Source organism: Emys orbicularis, chromosome 3, assembly GCF_028017835.1.
Source record: "Emys orbicularis isolate rEmyOrb1 chromosome 3, rEmyOrb1.hap1, whole genome shotgun sequence".
Taxonomy (NCBI): Eukaryota; Metazoa; Chordata; order Testudines; family Emydidae; genus Emys; species Emys orbicularis.
Window position 1 is genome coordinate 168,251,187 of NC_088685.1, and position 19,812 is coordinate 168,270,998.

The 19,812-nt window shown below is 40.0% G+C and overlaps 1 protein-coding gene across 3 annotated transcripts in view; it reads left to right on the plus strand.

Moving 5' to 3' along the window:
• ESRRG (estrogen related receptor gamma) overlaps window positions 1-19,812 on the plus strand; it is a 437,669-nt gene that overhangs the window by 333,299 nt on the left and 84,558 nt on the right. The gene's annotated exons all lie outside the window — the stretch shown is intronic.

Genomic DNA, 19,812 nt, shown 5'->3' on the forward strand with positions numbered 1-19,812 from the left:
CTGTTCTTCATCCATTGTGGATATGGTAACCCTCACTGATGTTATTGGGAGTTTCATGCAGGGCCATAACGTGTAGAATATGATTTGTGTATTAAATATGTCTGGCAAGCCAAATTATGCTCTCAGCAGAAATCCAGAGTCCCTTCACAGAAGTCAATAGAATGACTCCAGGTACACTGGTGAGGCTGAGTGTAAAATTTGGCCTAATTGACAAATTTATATCAAATTCTTTCTATCACCTTATTTTTACACAGAGTAGTTAGTGAGCAACAACAACAACAATAATTATAGTTAATTAATCTTTTGCATAATTTTAAAAAAAATAAATTCCTAAACTTTATCTTCATGACTAGCTGTGTAGAACTGATTTTTAAAAATTATAATTTTTGTTATTGAAAGTTATGTGTTAGTAAATGAATAAACAGGATAAGATGCAAATGCAGAACGTGTACTGAATCAGTTACAAAGAGAGAGTTATTTGCTCAGGTCTGAAAGAAAACTTTGTAATTAGAGTGAGTAGATATTACAGTTTACTGGGATTGTCCAGGCCAACATCCCAGCCAGTTGTATGGAAATTGGGTTTGTGTCTTGGATTCAAATATAGTCAGTCAAGATGGCATTCCCTGTGCCTTCTCCAGTTCTGTTTGTACTGCTGACTGCTCTTCCCTCTCCAGCTCCCCATGCACTCATCTCTAACCTTTCTTCTTTAGTTCCCTTCGAAGCTACCTATCTGAATCATATGCTGGGTTAGGCCTCACAAGGTTCAGTTGGCCTTGAGCAGGGAAGTGTGGTAAAGAAGGAGAATCTAGAAGGGCAGGATGTGGAAGGAATAACTACAACCTTCATCACATGACATGTTCTCCTATCTCCTCATGACATGCACCTTCTACCCTAAGCCCCTCTGACTTCCTCCATGTCCCAATACCCACATTGCTCCCTCACCCCAATCAACTCCCTCTTGGTCTTCCAATGACAAACCCCTTCAAATCCCAAATCTCACACGTCCAGTGAGAGGACTCATGGGCCAAAACCCATTTGTCTACTGCTTATCCTTCCGTTTCTCATGACAGCTTTAAGAATAGTTTCCAAAATACAGGCATTGTATTTGTAGCTCAGGTTGGGCATTGCCTTTTCCAATATTATACCATCTCATCTGGGATATCAGAATCTCGACAGAGCTCAGAAACTGTCCCAAAATGGAATGAAAACTCACAGGATCATACAAACTCCCATTAAAGAAAATTGAAAACTTCTAAGATTCCTTGAAATGCCCACAAAAAGCCCTACAGAATGCACAGATCAGAACTGCCAATGTTTTTGGAGCCTATTGTGCTTGAAAGATAAACTGTTTTGCACCCTAACTGCTAAAGCTTTACCTGTCTGTAATTACTATCATGGACAGAAGGGCCAGAAAAGACCACCTGACCCATCTAATGTACCCCATTGCATTTCCCAGAACTAGTTTCTTCAGCATCTCATTAATGTCCTATATATGAGGCAGATTCTGATCTCTACTCATGCTGAATAGCACTTTACCCAATGAGTGGTCCCATTGGCTCTAGTGCCTTAACTTTCTCTTGTGTTGTCTATTCCAATGTTGTTTTAAGATATGAGGTCCCCCAACTCCTGGGAAGAGGGCGGGGGGAGAGAGAGAGAGATGGGGCCAGGCTGGGATCTCCAATCCCACCCCAACAACCCCCTGGATGCATTAATCCATCTTCACTTTAGGATAACAGACTTCTTCTGCTACAAGCTAGTGTAAGAGAGAGACAGGATGGGTGAGGTAATATCTTTTATTGGACCAACTTCTGTTGGTGAGAGAGACAAGCTTCCGAGCATACATAGAAGAAGTGCTATCATACAGATCATACAACTAGCGTAGATAACTCACATGCTTAACTACTTTCACCTTAAATAGTATAATGAGAGTGAGGGGGAAGGCACAAATAGTATGTACAACAATGATGTATTTGTGTAAACTGCAGTAACAGGGCTGACCAAGCTCCTGGCAAGGGAGGAAACCATTCCAAAGCATCCATAGAGGATCCCACGAGTCAAATGCCCATTGGTATGCACTGTATTTGTGGCATTTAGCTTATTTTTGCCAAAGTGCATTACCTTGCATTCATTCATGCTATCCATTCTCATATGCCAAGGTTACTTTGGACTGCAGTCACCAGAAATTATTGTTCCCATTGCAAACAACAGCAACCAATTATTTGAGAATAGTTCCATATTACCTTGTAATAATGAAGAGTTAACATGTGGTACCTCTGCATGTATTTTGTGTTCTTTTGGTGTATTTGTTTATATATAGTATAGCTTGGTTTATACCTTATTTCTCAGTGTGTATATAGTTTTTGGTACATTTACACGGAGAAGAGATGGTTGTAGCTATGCACTGCACAGTACATGGGCATAGTTGTAGCATCAAGTGGCCAGCTTTCATGGAGAGCTATGTTGTTATTTCTGTAAAATTACACCATGCCCTCTGGTATATTATACCAAACTCACTAATACCATTTTGAATTATTTGTACAATTCTTTTTTTAATTTCGCCAGTCATAGAACACTGTATGTTACTTCTTCAGAACGGTCTCCATGACCAGACTGGCAATATTATATATTTATCAGAAATATATAGACCATAGTAGCTAGAAATGTGCAAATAATTCTTCACAGGAAGTATTTTCAGAATGTCTGCAGTGAAGACAAAAGCAATAAAGCAAGGATATTATTTAAGTTGATAAAAGATGCAACACAGCTTCATTGGGTTTCCAGATTCAAATTAAAAGAATAAATATTTCATCAGTGATACTAATTAAAGATTGGTCAAAGATTTGTCTGTGTCTCATACTGCAAATACCAATCAGACCTGATTAGGAGATGTAACATTTATAGTACTGTCCACTGGTTGAAAAAAAAGATTAATACGAAGCCCGCTTCACTCAGCAATGGCTATTTTATTGTGTCCTAATTTTTGTACAATGTTATCCAAGAATTTGAGCTGCTGGTTTAATTGAAAAAGTCAATGGAAACCCAGTTTTAAAAACCCAGGTCTCTACAAAAGGAAACTTTTTAGCATAGGACAACTTTTAATACTAATTTTCTAATTAACGTCCATGTGAAAGGCAGGCATATGCTGAAGCATGGAAATATGTGGGAGTGGGGATAATAAGACAGGCAAACAATGAATGAACCCTAATGCTAATATGGTATCTCATCTGTGGTGTATCGGTTTACAACTACACCCGATAAAAATAGGGCCTAGAAATATATTTTTATGGGAACATGCTACAATATAATAGAAACATGGAATGTGCCTTATTGGATCAGATCATTAATCTATCAGTCAATATCCTGTTTCCATCAGAGACTGATTCTTTTGAGATAGGGAAAAACCATGTATAAGGAACTTAGTCATTTGTGGAAATATGACTGTGATTGGGGAGGTGGTGAAAATTCCCTCCCATTATGTTCTTTAATTCAGTACAATGTTAAAATAATAAGGCTTGAGCTTATAATTAGGGCCCGACCAAATTCATGGCCATAAAAAACATGTCACAGACCGTGAAATCTGGTTTCCCCTGTAAAATCTGGTCTTTTGTGTGCTTTTACCCTATACAATGCAAATTTCATGGGGGAGACCAGTATTTCTCAAACTGGGGGTCCTGACCCAAAAGGAAGTTGCAGAGGGGTTGCAAGGTTATTTTAGGGGGGTCACAGTATTGCCACCCTTACTTCTGCACTGTCTTCAGAGCTGCACAGCTGGAGAATGGTGGCTGTTGGCTGGGAACCCAGCTCTGAAGGCAACGCCCCGCCAGCAGCAGTGCAGAAGTAAGGGTAGCAACACCATACTATGCCATCCTTACTTCTGCACTGCTGCTGCTGGCGGCGGCACTGCCTTCAGAGCTGGGCTCCCAGCCAGCAGCCGCCTCTCTGGCCACGCAGCTCTGAAGGCTGCGCCACCATCAGCAGCAATGCAGAAGTAAGGGTAGCAGTACCACAACCCTCTTTACAATAATCTTGAGACCTCCTTTTTGGGTCAGGACCCCTACAATTACAGCACTGTGAAATTTCAGATTTAAATATCTGAAATCATGAAATTTACAATTTTTAAAATCCTATGACCGTGAAATTGACCAAAATGGACTGTGAATTTGGTAGGGCCCTACTTATAATTATTTCTCCTTTTATAATACTACAAGATTTCACCTACTGAATCTTAATTCCATCCAAATCTCTCTTTGTCTAATGCTGCCAGGCTGTTAGTCTTGCTATTGGGATGGAGGGATAGCTCAGTGGTTTGACCATTGGCCTACTAAACCCAAGGTTGTGAGTTCAATTCTTGAGGGGGCCATTTAGGGAACTGGGATAAAAATCTGTCTGGGGATTAGTCCTGCTTTGAGCAGGGGGTTGGACTAGATAACCTCCTGAGGTCCCTTCCGACCCTGATATTCTATTCTATGAAATTACTTTGGGAGAGGGAATCAGTGCCCCCCTCTCAGCCCATTAGCATCACCTACCATTTTCTGTGTAGCATAACATCTCCCCTATCTTCATTGTGTAAGAGGACTATCTACAGATCTGGGTATCCATCCAGAGGGGCAGACTAGAGGAATATAAATCATCACTCCACCTATTAGACACTATCTTTAAAAAAAACAAAAAAAAACCAAAAAAACTAAAACTGCATTAACATTTGCCCGAGCACAGGGCTTGGGGGTCTGTAGGATTTGGAGATGAAACTTGTCCTACACAGCAAAGGGGAATCCTTCCTTGTTCCCAATGGAGCAATTTAGCCTTTAGCAGAGCCTTTTGGAGCCCCTCCTGTAGATTTTTGCACAGAATGGGGCAATTCCATTTTAGATGGGAAATTATTATTATTAAATAATGCACATATAGGGCCATATCTGACAGTCTTTACTCAGTCACAATCTCATCGTAGTCTGTGGGGATTTTGTAAGGACTGCAGGTTGTGGCTCAAAATGTACTAAGGCAAAGTAGTGGCTAAGCGGATACTGCAAATGCTACTGCTGTATCCTCCAGTATTCTCCAGTGCTTGAAAACCATTTACGTTCCCTCTCTTGGATCTGTATTACTTCTTTCCCATTTTAATTGAACTTTTTTGTTTTTAGAACAAGAATCTTAGGTGAATAGTTAGAAGATAGGGAAATTGTGTGTGTTTGTAGCTGGGAGATAGAGAAGAGTGTATTCTTCTATATTTTCCACTTTATCTGTATTACTGACAATATGAACTCTTTATATTTTACTCTACTTTACTCTTGCTATTATATTAGTGAGGGATTTCTGTTTGAAAAATATCTGTCCACCAATCCCCAATGAATGTACAAATCAATCATTCAATGTATCTAATTACTCCTCTCTGTAACCGAGAGGAAGATTTTGAAACTGTGTAATACCTGCGCTCCTCTGAACACTGGGACTCTTTATTCAGTGTACACTTACTTGAACCTCTTTCCATTAGCACAAATATTAAACAAGGAACAGTTAAAATAATTCCTGTAGTGACCTACTCACACTGTCGCTGTTTCTCATTTTTTGTTACTTACCAGGTACATTAAAATTCACATTTAAATTTCAAATGAGCTAAATATACCATTGCTTTCAAATAAGTGACTGATTTTGTTCCTCTCATGTTATATTAATATTATGGAGTCTTCTGCACTCTTGCTTTACTTTCTGACTGTCTGATAATTGGGTTGGGAGAGCATACCCTGGGTCATCTTGTTTAGCTTATCTGCGCAAGAGAAAGACCGGCCAATAATAAGGGAAAGCAGCAATAAAATAGTGGGGAAAAAATTGAAAGGAAGATTTAATCTTTGACCAATTTGAAACATATCCCAGAGAATCCATGGAGAAAAAGATAAAGTGTGACTATGAGTAAGTTAACTAAACACATTACAGTGTGTGAGAGCAAATGGAGTTAGTCCATTGTACATGTTTAATTTCCTATTAGTCTCTAGCGTTTACTACTACGGTCTGAGTTGGGGCATCTGTAAATTCAGTTAAATACAGTGCATTGTCTAAACATATCACAGCTCCAATCAGTCACCCAGGCTGGTGATAAGAAGCCTCTTGTATTATTGAATCTACAATAGGGAGGCTCTGCAGGCACAAAGATAACAGCTAGGTATTTCACTTTAAGTATGAGAAAAAACAGTGACCCGCCTTTGCAGCTATAGCTCTGACATTTATTATTGCCTTCTGATTTGCTTTATACTACTGATGTGAATTTGCTTTCAGGTGCTTTATATCTCTTCTTATTTCTAACGTAAGACCTCTATCTGGAAACAGTAAGGAAAACAAATAAACTGAAATCAACTTTCATGCTATTACATAGATAACAACTCGGGCCCTTTTTTTTTTTTTTTTTACCGTTTTAAAAACGCATTACTGATTTCCCTTCATAAGCATGAGCCATAGGCTTGTGTTTTACCATTTTGTTTGTTCTATGTTAATGTTGTTCTGATAAGACCCTTCATCAGAGCCCTTTGAACTCTCGATCGGTAGCTGAAATGTAAGTCTGGGTTTTCCAATTTTTTTAATAGGTAAAATAACCAGTGTAACCAGTGTGTCATCTTTTCAGTAGACCAATGGCATGGAAAAACAAGTACATTAAAGACACGTTCATATACTGTTATCTATAGATACCTACGTAGGCCAGGAATATGGTATTTTGCCTAAATATACAGTATATGATATACAAATATACATATAAATACTGTATATTATAGGGGGAGCTGCTGGTACTGACTATTATTAAGATTGTCCCAAACTTCCCATTATAAGATCCTGTTTCAGTTGCTTATAACTTTGTGAAACGTTAACTGTTTGGGCACAAATTTTCTATACTGGGTGTCTGTCTGAGGCCAGGTTTTTTTGGAAAATGTCAGCCAAAATGTTTCAGCCATGTCTGAGAATGAGGCCAAAGAAAAATATATTGTTTTATTCATGTTAAAAAATTCTGGAGACCACTTCTTTGAAAAGCTCTATCATCTCTGGGCTTTGGAGCAGGGACTTCAATTTTGGTAGGGGGTGGGGCTTCAGTCAGGCCAAGTTATAAGCCTTTGAAAAATCACAATTTGCTCATGCTCAGTAGAGACTTCTTGGATTTCAGCAGATAAATTCCCCAAAGATTCTGACCACATTGGACATGCTCCATCCTGGGTCTAAGCAGGACTTTCCCTGCAATTGCAGCTCTGCATGCCAGGTCCAGCTACCTGACTGAAAGCAGGAAGCCTGTCTCTCCTGTCTTCTCACTGACCATCCTGCTAGGTCCAGGCGATGTGGAGGACAAAGCTGCCTGATTCAAATACAAAGAAAAGAAGAGCTGGACCGGTAGAGGGCAGATCAGCAGAGTGGATTGAGGCAAGGAGCTAGGGAAGAAGACCAGGACTATAGGATGGTGGGTAGGGGGACTGGGTTTGGGGTCTTGAGAGAGACTGAGGCTGGCTGGGCAAGGAGATTGAGATTGGAGACAGGTAGGGAAATGGAGGTGCCCAGGAACCAGTAGATGGGGTGAAGACTGAGACCCAGTGAGGAGCCAGGGTGGGGAGACGGGGACTGGCTGGGCAAGGAGACTGGGATTGAGAACCAGTAGGGCAGGTGAAGGGATACAGAGCTGACGAGCAACTACAGTGCAAGGAGAGAACTGGGACCGGCTGGACAAAGAGACTGGGACAAGGAGGCAAGAGGGCACACTGAGACTGGATGAGGAACTTAGGAGGGAAGTGGGGCCTGAGAGCCAGTGGGAAGGGGAAACATGGAGGGTGATCACGGTTGGAGGCCATGAAGGGATGAGAAATAGATCATAAGGAGCCAGAAGGGGGGTAATTGGAATTGGCTGAGCACCTATGTGGTTGTATGATGATACATGATGGAATTTGTGGTTTTTTCCGTTTGCTTTTTAAAAAACTTGGAAATTACATACAAAAAATCGATTAAAAGACCATTATTAAGATTGAAAAGTGAAACACTCAAAAGTTAGGAAATGCTAGATTTAAAGTTGCCCTTACAGCCTTAATTTGGCCTTATTATGTGTATGCATTATGACCCAGTCTTTTAGGAATTGCCTCAAAGATGGTATTGAATGCTTTGGTACTCTATCTACTGGAAATATGTATTGGTCATGTTTTAAAAATATATTTGATGGTTATTTTCATTCCTTTATGGCTTTGTGTGTTGTTTTATTTATTTGTTTGATAGATCATTAACAGGACATAGGTTCGTATCTTTTTAGCTGTAAGCCTAGCTTACAACAGCTTGATATCTTATGTGAAAGACATAAGAGTTACTTTCCAGCTGTGTCCCCTGATTCAGCAAAGTATGTAAGCATTCAACTTTAAGCACATGCTTAAGCCCACCCCTATTTAGCAAAGCATTTAAGCATGCTCTTAAATGTCTTGCTAAGTTGGGGCCTGTATGGTTTTGGAATGACAATGATTGGCTTCTCTGGGAACTGTGTCCAGTCATCCATAGTAAGTGGAGGATGGCTGTAATGTAGAAACGTGAGGAAAGCTGGAACAGAAAGGAGCAATATAGAGGGGAAGAAATCTGTTTTTAGGCCCTTTATAGTACAGTACCTAGAATGGGCATGGATGATAAATTAAAGATACTACCCGTCACCATAACATTTTGAAATGAGGGGCATCGTTATTTCCACATCGTTTTGGTCTGTACCATTGAGCCTTCGGAATGCTAGTGTTCATTCTAGTTTGCAGGATCACCGTACTGAAGCTTATTGTTTCTGAAGTGATGGGCATCAAAGATATGACTAACATGGCAGGCTAGTGCATCTGCTCAGTGTGTTAAAGGTGCACTTAATAAAAGAGTGAGGCTCCAAGTTCCAAAGATAGAGATAGGAAGAAGAAAGCTTAAGGGGATCTCAGATCAGAAGATTGTGAGGGATGGGGATGTTGATTGTAGATGAGAAAAACAAGGCCTAAGACTGAATGGGAGGGGAAAAGCAGAAGATAGGTTACTACAGAAACAATACAGAGGGTGGGAAAGGGTTCAAAATATGGCAGAATTCAGAGACTGACTTGTTCCCACTTTTGAGACCATTGCTAGTCCAGTTAATAAGTCCATTCATTTTAAAGGACAAAAGATCAATTCACCTGTATACACACAGATAAAATTTGTTTCCAGCAAACAACTCAAGTAACTAACTGGACTGTGTGCTCGGGAGTTTTGCTGGGATCAGGGTAGATCAGTCGGCTGATCCAGTAGGAAAAATCCTGTGTTACTATATATTTTTTTATATTGCTCTTAATCTGCACGCTCAGTTCCCATTGATGTCAATGGGAGTTATACCACATGTCAAAGGCAGTATATGGCCCTTAATTTGAAAGTTACACAAAGGAATTTGTCCACAAAATGCAAATTCAAATGACAAGCAGAGAAGCACTATGGGAAGAAGAGATGATGTTCTTGGAGGAGTGGGGGGTTGCCTAAAAATTAATGAAACCAGCATTGTTAAAAGGTGGAGAAAATTGCACATCAGTGAACTGAGGAAGCAACTCAGAGTCCCCACCTACTACCTGTAAATCAAAGTTGATTCCAACATCTTTATAGAAAAGGAACACCTTAATCTCCAACTTGTCGATGTGGATCAGAGGTGCTAAAATATATTGCCCATCACAATTCTCTCAGTTTATACAAAAGGGAGCTGCCAGGTTAATTCTGAGACCAGAGGGGGAAAACTGCAGTGAAGATTCTTCAGTGTACCTATATATTAGCTTTGAAGTTATTGTCCTTGTTTGACTGCATGTTCAGCATAATTAGTATTACTCCTTTAAGGCTGCTGTTTAAGTTGGAGGGGCTAATTGTACTGTGAGTTAACTTAGGGTGTTTTTGCAAGTGGTAACCTGGATCCAGATGTGGTTATGAGAAGTGAAATTAATTTGGTGGTTCTAACCCAGCCCCTCTTGTAAGTCTGTCCATATCACAAAACCAGCATCCAGAGTGGCACATTCCAATACCATTGGCATACTCTGCTCCAGAGAGACCCAGGACTAGATTAACCAGCATGTTGCATGTCAGTACAGAGGTTTACTGGCAGAACTGTTTGTGAAGCTTGCAGAGCATCTGTCTGAATTGGCCCATAGTTTCTTTCATCAGCCAGTTCTTAAATTCGCCAAAACCCAATTCCTAATCTCTGGCCAAGCCTGAGTAAGTGGGCTTTGCACTGGAATTATCCAAGGGCCAGGAGCATGGGATGGAGAAATCCCCTTTCTAAGGATGTGGCTTCTGTCCCAGAAATACTCCCCCATGCGCTCTCCCACCCACACATGGAGGTCTACATAGAAGCAGACCATCTAGCCTCACCCTGCTCTCATCCGTGCTGCTCTAGAGAAATCCACCATGAAGCAATGCCGTGCTGCAACCAGAGGATATTCAGTAGAATCCCCTTGTGCAGCCTCTCTGTGGCCTTCTGTACATAGCTCAATGTAATGGTACCAGTCCACTCTTTGGGCCTTGTGTTGCAACACCACAGAGACTGGTGAGTGCTAGGATTGTCCCCTTAACATGTAATAACTTATAATGCCAAAACAAAAACCTGAAAATCCTTGAATTAGAAAGAGTAGTCTAGCTGTGGTGCCAAATGAGTCCAACAAATCCAGTAAATGCTAGAAGTCAAACGTACTACTGCCCGTTTCTCAGCCTAAGACATGGCAACAACTTTCTATTGGTAGGTTAGTGCCATAATCAATCTTCCTGTACAAAGTAGCCAAAGTTTTCTGAAAGGATAGTCATGTGAAAATAAAATTGACAGCTTGGATACTGTTGGAGAGGAGGAAAAAAATAAGGGGAAATTCATAACATTCTGAAATAAATCAGGGTCAATGGGGCAGATTTTGTCACCTTATACAAGTTAATATAAAACATTGCTTATGATGTCTAACATTCTTAGGTTACCATAGCAGACATTATTGCTTTTTAAAATAACAAATAATCAAGAAGTTGCTTTTCCCAGTAGAAACCCTTCAACTAACTGGTGGTAGTTTTTGACTGGTTAAATTGTTCTTTCACGGTTTAGGTTTTGTTAACAGACACAATTATTGGTACTGTATGCTTTCCTAATCCCTCTTCAGTAGTGGTGCATCTCCAACCTTACCAGTTTAATTAACACTGAAATTCTCATATTATTTTGGTGCCGTGATTACAGGCAAAGACTAAGTGGAAGTCAGTTTGTATCCCAAGAGACTTCAGAGTTAACAATGCATAGGTTTCCCCCCCCCCTCCTTTTTCCTCCTTCATGAACTCCAGATAAGCAGCAGTCCCCAGCTAGATTTCATTACTATCACGCACTCTTCATGGTCATCTTTTAATATTTGAAAGGATCATTTGTTAACTGGAAATGGTCAATTTTTTCTCCTTTGGCTTTTGAAATATAATTTTCAATTTTTAATTTGATTCATTTAGATGAAATCATTAATCAGGGTTGAAACTGAGTTAATTTTCTGGAAAATAAATGAGGTTGTTAGAGTGAACATTATTAAGTGGGCTCTTTGCAAGAAAGGGATAATAGCTGAAAATATGGAAGACTTTGAGAACTATAGCAGTTGAGGGATAAAACCAGAAGTGTTTTCCCCCTTGCTAAGTGCAGTAATTTATTTTTAAAATAAGTTAGGCATGGAGGGGTGTTTTAAAAGTAACTATTAAAGAAGCATGGCAGAGTAAATATCCTAAATTTACAGCAGATTTAAAATACAACAGATCTCTAAAATGCAAGTCTAGATAGTGAATGTTTTAGGTCCTTGGATGCTCTAACACTTTTGACAAACAAATTTAGGACATCTCTCCTAAACCTCAATATTCATTGTGCTATCAGTGCCATTCTTGATTTAGAGCCTGAGAAACTGTATCAATAGTAATACAGTAGATAAATAGCCATCAAGCTACAAAGGTTCACTAGGCACTGAGCAGGACCCACTAAACCCATTTCACAATCTGACCCAGATTCAAATTCTGGCCTTTAGAGAAGAGAGTCTGTCTTGTTCACTCTCTGCAATGCACAGCATGACACAAAGTGATTAGGATAGCCAGCAAAATATCTTACGAGTAGAAACTAAATAAGGGAGGATTGGGGTAGACATGCAGCATGCTAGATTTACCATTCAAGTATGATTCAGTTTGCTACAGAAATTTTTGTTTGCAGTTGTTTCTTAATGCAGCCCTCTTTCTGCTAAAATGTGCCCCCCCAATCTTCCATTAAAAGCAGTGTAATTTTCTTTTAATAGCAATAGCCGTCTGCTCTGTTTAGATAGGTAGGGATTTCCCCCCCTGCAAGTGTTCCAGTCTTTGCTCAAGAGTTATTGTAGCACTAAGCACTTAGAAGCAGCTATAGGTCAAAGTTTTAGGTGGGGCACTATAATCCTCTTTAGAAGCTTCTTCACTGCACATGCGCTCATTAATTAAGGGCACTTTTGAACGTGTCCCTTAGACCTTTCCTGTGACTGAACAGTAAAGCTTTTTGGTTTCTGATCCAGCAAAATGCTGAGTATTCTCAACTCTCATTGACAATGGGAGCTGGGGGGTACACAGCTCCTTAGAGGAAAGGGTCCTTTGGTGGGTGGATTAAGAGAAAGTTGTTGGAATGGAATGAAAGGTCAAACTTAAATGGAAATATAAATTTGATCTACTATTTTTTCTTTCCTTTCTTGGTGTGAATTTTTATGTTCAGAAAGAATGGAATTAATAACTTGAGTTGAGAGAATCATTCTTTTTCATTAATTCTTCCAGTTTCAAACTTGAGGTGTTTACCAGGTCAATTTCCCATTTTTTGTCTTGCCAAAGTATTAAAAAAAAAAAGCCATAGCTAGAGTTCATTTATACTCACGCCCGACAATATTTGGCAAATAGATAGTAACTGAGGGGTTTTTGTTTTGTTCTGTTCTAGCTCTAACATTGAATTTTAAAGAGTCATTACTGAAAGAGTTATTTCGAGGCAAAGTAAAAAAAATCATTTACTTGTTTTATATTATTTCACTGTTATTACGTTAGTGATCACTGTGACATCACCTGTGTGAGGCATAATGAAAGAGAGCCTCCTGAATTCAGAATTCTCAATGTGCAACACGTTAGCCCAACATGGAAGCTGTGTGGTAAAAATGTTCTTGAACAATAGCATACTGCTTGTGTTGTTTCATGAAAGAAGCACGACTTTTAAGAAATGCAAGACCACCTGTTTCATGGAATACCAGAAACCTCCCAAATCTCTCCACATGATTACGATCAGCCACTTGTAGTGAATTAGTCAATTGCAATTAGTTAGTACTAATAGTTTTTGTATCCAAGCTGCATTCTGGTGCTACATGCTAATAAGGATAGATTAATGGAAGGGCCAGTGAGGCTGGAGGCCTCAATCTCTCCTAATACAATTGATTATAATAGTATTATGTTATGTAGATGTTATGAAGTGACATTTGGGGCCACTAAATCTCTATTGTCCCTATCCTGCACCATTGAAGTTGATGGGCTTTAAGCAATTGACTTTGGTAGAAGCAAGATTAGGCCCTCTGGTGGCATGACACTAATCTTGAATCTAACCCAGCATACAGGTCTTTGTATGGGTTTTTTTGGTCTGTTTTATCATTCTTTCTTTATAATTTTTTGCAAGAAAAATACGAAACCCAAGCAAATAAAACAACATGCGGTACAATGAGCAAGCCATTTCAATGACTATGAGAATTGTAATTGCCAACATCAGAATGAAGGGATGCACACACATACATAACAGTTACTTCATGCTTTCTGGCTATGCAGCTATTGTTTCTATTAGGATATATTTTGGAGCTTCGTTAAAAGAATTTAAGCTCCATTCTAGGTAATCTTAAAAAATAAAATAAAACCACATTTTAAAACTTATCCATTGAGAAAATATGTGAATTATTATTACAGTGTGACCGTGTTAATTTTTCTGTTTTTAGCACTGTTTATAAAAATGACCATTTTCTAGAACTGAGTTAAATGTTGACATAGAATCTTAATCTCATCTGAAGTCAGGTTCATTTCAGGGCTCTTTGACAATCTTACATATTGGTGAGATTCTTTAACATGTCTCAGCACTGAGGTGATGCTGTTCATAAAGTCATCCTCTGCCCTTAGCCAGCCCATTCCCCAGAGTGCAGGACACCATCTTCTGCCCACTCTGCTTTTGTTGTCTTCCACAGTGCTCAACTGCTTCCCTGTTCCCCCCTGAAGCCAGATGACCCCTTCTGCTCTGTGGTGTCTTTAAAAGGGGCCAGGTTTTTCTCCTATTTGCCCATCATGACAGGGTCTCCAAAAGGAAATGGACTTTCTGGAGCAAGATTCTGCCTCACCCTTCCCCCTCTCCACCACTGTCCTCACCCACAGGGCAGCAGGAGTAGGAAGTGATAGTCATAGTAAAGTTAGGGTCATGGATGAGCTATAATCTTAATACAATAATGTAGAGGGGATTATGCCCCTCACAGCTAGTATGCAGTTGCTAGGTAACACATAGAGATTGCTTCACTACAGCATTCATTGCCCATAGTCAGCATCAGGAGCAAAAATGTTTCCCTGGTCCAGCCGTGCTGTGGAGTGGGGTTTCAGGTCATATCCTGTCCCAGGAAGACGTTGGGAAGTGGTGGGTGGCCACTTCCCCAAAGACTTTGAAGTATAGAACTGGTTCAAGGTACCAGTCCCTTGAAAACAATAGTGGTATGGCTGGGAAGTTTCTAGAGTCTTGGAGAATGGGTCTGTAAGGTAGAATCCTTGGGGAAGGGATCTTAGCATCTAAAGCTAAGAACTGCGGAACTGATCCCCCACTGATTCTGACAGAGTCTGTTTTGCATTGTGTGTGTCCTTCTCACCCATGGTTCTGCCACAGTGTGTCTCAAGCTTGATGGGCAAACATCTATGCCTTCTAGCCCTGGGCTTCCGCTGAACAAGAGGTGCCAACTGTGGTGCTTTTCCTATGTGGACAAACAGATACTAGGGGGAGACTAGCAAATCACTGTTACTTGAGCAGGTATTTGAACCAAAGGCTTCCAATGTTGGAATACTGAGCCCAGAGCCACTGTGTAATCTGTTCTCCTTCTAGCCAACTCCCTTCATAGACCACCAGGTCATCTAGTCTGACTATAATGGAAGAGGAAACAGCAATATTTTAACAGTTAAGTGGAAAGGGGAAGAAAAACTATGACAAGTTACATTTATTTTTTGTTGCTGAAGGGACATTTAGTGTGGTTCGTAAAAAATCCTGGAGACTTGCTGAAGGATAGCTTAGCAGCTAACTACAGAAACAAGATAAAGCGGATTCCACTGGATATAGCTACAAAAACTCTTTTATATGGTTAATCTTCCTATCTTCACACTTTGCAGCAAACTTGATACTATGAACTATATGGTCACATAGTACTTAGGATGCCACTGACTAGAACCTGCCAGTTTAGATTTGGCCCAAATCATACTGTAGACAGATGCAAACATATTGCCAGTGATTGCAAAAAAATTAAATTTAGTTACTATTTGGATGAGCAAGCTAAATCTGTGGTTCACATATTTTTGAATTGACTGTGGTGTGATGGACCAGCCATCTGTCCTGCATGTGAGAGGTTCAGCTTGTGTCTAGATACCGTTGGTAATAATGGCTAGCAGTGTTGGCTAAGCAGCGTAGGAAGGTTTGAAAGTATTCAAATAATAATTGATCTTAAATTGCTATTAGGAAAAAAACCTTCTAAAGCTTTTAAAAGGAAAATAGGGCTAGTAAGTGTAATAACCCTGCTTCAGGTTCCTTGTTTCAAGCTAAACTTCTTAGTTTAATTTTAATCCTTTTCAAAGGCATTGCTCCTTCTTTAAAGATGGAACACCGCCCCCTCACAGCTCTGAAGCTGCGGCGCGCCCCTTTTTGTTTTCACAAGCTGAAAATAAAGTGTTCGCATGAGCTCATTTACAGAGAGTGGAGTTGGCAACCTTATCAGGAGAAGAGAAAGGAGCTGTGAAGATGAAAAGCTATCGCAGTGACAGAAGTCTTTATTAGGTTGGGCAGTAATGGAATGTGGTGTACACAGGATAAAGTGACGGCTATCTAGAGCATTTAGGGAAAACTAGAACAGTAATCATGTTTTATGTTGTTCCTAGTGTGGCGTCCTTGGTGATCCCATTGACCCTTGGGATGTTTGGAGTAAAAGGGTGGACTCCATGTAAATAGCATGCTATACCAAGGAAGAAACTACAGTTATTGTTAAATAACTCACCCATGCTTGCTCTTTGAGACACGAATTGTCACCAAAACAATGGATTCAGAAATAGAGACAGTAAAAATATGTAAGATTCACGATTAATTTTTTTAATTGTGATTAATTTTTTCGAGTTAATCGCGTGAGTTAACTGCAATTAATCGACAGCCTTAATAACATTTTAACTTTGCATTCAAACCAAGGGGCAAAAATCACCTCTGTGATCTGCACTGCAGATCTCTATTGTATCAGTGAAAGTTTTGTCTATAGAGTATGCAAGGGAGATATGCAGGGCAAATAATTGATCATTTATGGCCCCCAATCCAAAGCCCATTGAAGTTAATGGAAGTCTTAAAAGTAACAAGAGCTACAAAATATGTCACCAGAATATAGATCCTCCATATAATTATACTGAGCCAAGTTGTCAGTTTCACACAGCAGATTTCAACTGTGCTCTGTATGTATATGGAATTCCGCATATAATGTAATTGCACAATAACCTTACATGGGACTCCATTTTGCAATTGGCACTCAGCAAAATTCCCATTGCCTTAACCCACTTAGCACACAAATGCACATCTGTTGTCCATGCAAACATCTGTTTCTTGGAGCAGCAACCATTGTTCACACGAACGTGTGTTTGTGTGGGCAACAGCCTGCTTTGCACGTATTTTGGAACAATAATTTAAGCGCTTCTTGAATGTTAAGTCCATTATGGATTAAATTCAGGCAGACCCTTCAGAATTTTTCTGCATGCTGTACTTTTGGCGGGAGTGCTTGTATGAGCACATACTAGTCCATTCAAGTAAGTGTGGGACAGATTCACAGTCTATAGGTCCTCAACAAGGAAATGTTCCAGGTGGGCCCTGGAATCAGAGCGTCACTACATTTTAGCCTGTGCACTCCCTGGTCTGGCTGCTCTGCATCTTGAACAGATCATTCCTGCCACAGGTAAGAAGGGAATGCACTAAAACCCATTGACCAAATCCCATTGTCTGTAATAGGAACAATGTTGGGCCTTTTTACATAATGAATCAACTTTGTATTGCTAATAAGCAAATAATACATTTCTACAGAACTGCTCCCTATCATTGAGAGGCCTTTATGGTTTTTATTTTCATTTAAGGTGGGAGGCTTGTTTGGGTTTCCATGCATTCTGCTGTTTTTCCATCTTCATTAAGGTTTCTTCCTCTTACCAGTCCTGGATTAAAGCCATGGCCCTTTTGTTTAGGAAATAGTATACTCACAAAAAGCCCTTTAGAATTAGTGGTACTTTAACTAAGTGGAAAAAATGGATAGCTAATTGTTATTCTGGTACTTATACATTTCATAGCTCCTATGAAATTAAAATAAAGACCTGCAGTGCTTTTAGAGTCATCTCTAGCCCTCCAATAAAAACAAAAAGGCGTCACTTGAAATGTTGAATTGCCTTTTTAAAAAATGCCTTTAAACAATAGATCTATCTCTCAATTTAATTAAAACAGTAGAAGTTGTGCCTCCACCATACAGATCCACTGAGAATGGTAATTGATTTGGCTCATTTCTCTTTTTTTTTAATCACAATTAACAATAAAACACTGCACGTTTTGGTTAAAGAGCTGAGAAATAACAATGAAAAAGAAAGATAAATGGCTGTAATGCTGCCTACATTTATGAGGTGGGTACCTTGAATATTATTCATGCTGGAAAAATTCTGCAGTCAGGACTTCAGTGGCATGAGTTCAGTGAAAGTTTTGTCTGAGAAAGGACCGCAGGCATTAGCCCATCAAGCAAATTGTACAAAACCAATTCATTTCAATAACAGACCTTTTGTTTGTATTTTGCAACAGGCAGCTGATCTTTTTGTACACCCACATGTAGCCTGCCTCTCAGTAAAGAAAGATTATGATGGAAGGAATTTACTCAGAGATCATAGAATCATAGAAGATTAGGATTGGAAGAGACCTCAGGAGGTCATCTAGTCCAAACCCCTGCTCAAAGCAGGACCAACAACAACTAAATCATCCCAACCAGGGCTTTGTCAAGCTGGGCCTTAAAAACCTCTAAGGATGGAGATTCCACCACCTCCGTACATAGCCCATTCCAGTGCTTCACCACCCTCCTAGTGAAATAGTTTTTCCTAATATCCAACCTAGACCTCCCCCACTGCAACTTGAGACCATTTCTTCTTGTTCTGTCATCTGCCACCACTGAGATAGACTTACCTAAACCCTACATACCTGATTTTTCACACATCGTGGGCTTGGTTCAGATCCCTTGGTTAAGACCACAGGGGAAAGGCAGATTTCCGCTGATACACATGCAAAATGGGATTTGGATGTAATACAGATGATAAAAACATTAAAGCACCCACATTTGAGAATTGGTCTGGCCCTATAAAACTCTTGAATTTTATGGAATTGAAAAGAATAGAAAAAACATTTTGAAGTTTCTGTTCCTTCTAGAGATGAGAGGGAACTTAGGGGTCTGGAGCACATGACTTATGAGGAGAGGCTGAGGGAACTGGGATTGTTTAGTCTCCAGAAGAGAAGAATGAGGGGGGATTTGACAGCAGCCTTCAACTACCTGAAGGGGGGTTCCAAAGAGGATGGAGCTCGGCTGTTCTCAGTGGTGGCAGATGACAGAACAAGGAGCAATGGTCTCAAGTTGCAGTGGGGGAGGTCCAGGTTGGATATTAGGAAACACTATTTCACTAGGAGGGTGGTGAAGCACTGGAATGCGTTACCTAGGGAGGTGGTGGAGTCTCCTTCCTTGGAGGTTTTTAAGGCCCGGCTTGACAAAGCCCTGGCTGGGATGATTTAGTTGGGAATTGGTCCTGCTTTGAGCAGGGGGTTGGACTAGATGACCTCTTGAGGTCCCTTCCAACCCTGATATTCTATGATTCTATGATTCTAAAAAGCAATGTGCCATGCAGGCCTGGATGCTGTGCAATAGATGGTAAGCACCTTACATTTTTGCAGAATGACTTCTATTTTGGCTCCTCCCATCACTAATGTATGTTGTTTTAAATTAGGTATGAATAGCTACATATAACATAAACTTGAACTTAAATTCCATTCTTTTGGGACATATGTTGATCACTGGAGGAGTCATTCAGGAATTTCTCCCTCCTTCCCCACCTATGTACAGTGTTGCACAATTGATTAATTGCGTTATGGGAAGGACTAGCTTTCCCTAGAAGCGCTAGAAGCACTTTCCCACAGGCAGGGTCCTAATGGACCCATGTTGCAATCTAATGCAGTAAGGCACATTTTCTGTTCCTATAATCCTATGTACATTTCTGGTTTGATTTTGGTTTTATACTTTCAAAAGTCTAAACAACATTAACCACTCAGTGTGAACATTGTTCCGTTGGAATCTCAGATCACATTGTGAGATGTGAGCCCTATATGCATAATACAGATGACAGGGCCCAATCCAGTACCCATTTGAAGTAAATTGAAAGACTTCCATTCATTTCACTGCGAGTTGGATTGGGCCCATGGAACTCAAAACAAACCTTCATTTTTTTATCTTTGCCAACAAAGGCAAAACTCTTTGGATTGCTCTTCTAGATCCTGTCTAGGAATAGTTAACCCCTTCA